Genomic DNA, 2,581 nt, shown 5'->3' with positions numbered 1-2,581 from the left:
CCTCCCTGTAATCCGTTTACTGTGGCTGGAAAAGTCCACCCCAATCATAGCAAAGGACGCTGAGACGCTGCGGAGAGAAGCCCATTTAAAGAGAGCAATATTTGTTTTGTATCAATCCTAATCTCTTTGATTACATTATCTATGGCGTTCCAAAGGTGCCAAAAGTGTTTGCACATGGCTAGATGTGTACTGCACTTAGGTTGCAGATATCTACTAAACGTGTGAGAGATAGTACTACTTGCGCCTGCTTAACTTTCAAAGGGGCTTCAGGTGGAAAAACTATCTTTTACCAATCTGAGAAATCATTTAACATTTTGAGTTCTAGTTTAAATGTTTTGTTCAATTTGTGATATCCTCTCTCTGTGCAGAGAGCTCTATGTTCTATGTGCAACAAATTGAGTCACAGAAGGAGTCAGACTGAGAGGGATCTCGAAATCTATATGCAAAAACTGACTGGGATGCTAAATAAAGTGGAAGAGACTGAAGTGACAGCAATTCAGGCACAAAGTGGTCTTGTGAAATCACAAAACAGGATCAGCTGATGCTGAAGCATATTTGGTACAGAGGTCATCCACATGTCTGCCGAGTAAAAAGCCCCTGAACTTCAAAATGTATAGCATTAAGATGAACTTGAGGGCAGAGTGAAAAGGTCTACATGGAATGAGATTCCATTATGGAGAGATTCCAAGCATTTTATCACCACTCTGGGATGAATTAGAGCAGAGATTGTGAGGCTGGCCTTCCAGTTCAACACCAGTGTCTGACCTCACAATGCTTCTGGAAGTATGGTCAGATATTCCCATAATAAACACTTCTAAATCTCGTAGGCAGCCTTCCCAGAAAACCTCAAGCTTCATTCTTGCAAAGAGAGGGAATGTATGTAAACTTCTGAATTTAAAAAAATGATCTCTCTCATTATTTCTGTCTCTTATTACCTGTCTCATGTTGCATGTAGTAAACAGAAATAATTGCAGCAATCCTAACTGACCTAAACCAGGAAAGGTTTAAACTGATTTAACTTCAGAATGTGAGAAAAGAAAATGGTTATTGTTGTGTATGATACACTAGGTCAAATAAAATACTGTTCAAGCAGATAACTGGAAGTAGCACATGGCAACGTTTATTTTCGAACCAGGACATCTCTTCTTCTTCACAGGTTCCACTCACCTCTCTTGTGCACAGCAAGAGCGCCACCAATGGCGAATTGTTATATTTCGTTTACCTTCAGATTATACAACCAAACCGCCTCCAACACATAGGAGCATAATCAGACCAAAAGTGTCTAACAATCTTAATCATGGAGGTTCCATCATTTCTTTGTCTGGAACACCACAGTTATGTGTCCTTTTTTTGTATGCAAATAACTGGATACTACGTTGGGGCAATAATATATATTTAATATATAATATATATTTTTAAAAAGCATGCAAAAAAGTGGCATGTGTGACAATAAATTGCTAAAAGAGGTAAGTTCACCTTTAGCCGCCTACGTTATATAGAATAGAATATACTTTATTGATCTCCAAGGTGAAATTGCATATTTATTGAAAGCTATTTCATATTAGGTAATATACACAAAGTTTGTAATATCTAGATAGATAGATAGATAGATAGATAGATAGATAGATAGATAGATAGATAGATAGATAGATAGATAGATAGATAGATAGATAGATAGATAGATAGATATTACAAACTTTGTATATATATACAGTACAGACCAAAAGTTTGGACACACCTTCTAATTCAATGGGTTTTCTTTATTTTCATGACTATTTATAAGGCAAGAAATCCCACTTATTAACCTGACAGGGCACAGCTATGAAGTGAAAACCATTTCAGGTGACGACCTCTTGAAGCTCATCAAGAAAATGCAGAGTGTGTGCAAAGCAGTAATTACAGCAAAAGGTTGCTACTTTGAAGAAACTAGAATATAAGGGGTATTTTCAGTTGTTTTACACTTTTTTGTTTAGTGCATATTTCCACATGTTATTCATAGTTTTGATGCCTTCAGTGTGAATCTATAATGTCAATAGTCATGAAAATAAAGGAAACTCATTCAATTAAAAGGTGTGTCCAAACTTTTGGTCTGTACTCAGTTCAGACCAAAAGTTTGGACACACCTTCTCATTGAATTCAATGGGAAAGTGTGTCCAAACTTTTGGTCTGTACTGTATATATACTGTATATACCTAAGAGTGATAATTATATGTGTCATTGTTTAATATTACCATTCTTATTTAAATGATAGCAGAACCACACAAACCATTAATTTAGACCTTCTGTTCTTCAGTATTAAAAAGAACATAACCCAACAAAACTGACCCACTAACATCAACTGAGCTAGTGATTAAAGTCAAGATACAAATGTTTAAAAGTTTGCAGACAAACTGTAGAAATAATTATAGTAATAATATATATTATAGTAATAATTATAGAACAATAAATTACAACAATTCATCATTCTCAATCCCTAAAGTGAACCACAAGTTTTAACATGATCCCTCATGTCAGAAAGGCAGGCAGTGGTGAGTGGGACAGTGGGTAGCCACAACTGGACAAGTGGGATTGGATGAATCTG

The sequence above is a fragment of the Xiphophorus hellerii genome, chromosome 4 (assembly GCF_003331165.1).
Source record: "Xiphophorus hellerii strain 12219 chromosome 4, Xiphophorus_hellerii-4.1, whole genome shotgun sequence".
NCBI classification, from domain to species: domain Eukaryota; kingdom Metazoa; phylum Chordata; class Actinopteri; order Cyprinodontiformes; family Poeciliidae; genus Xiphophorus; species Xiphophorus hellerii.
The sequence above is the reverse complement of the archived record's forward strand: the minus strand, read 5'-3'. Positions refer to the sequence as shown.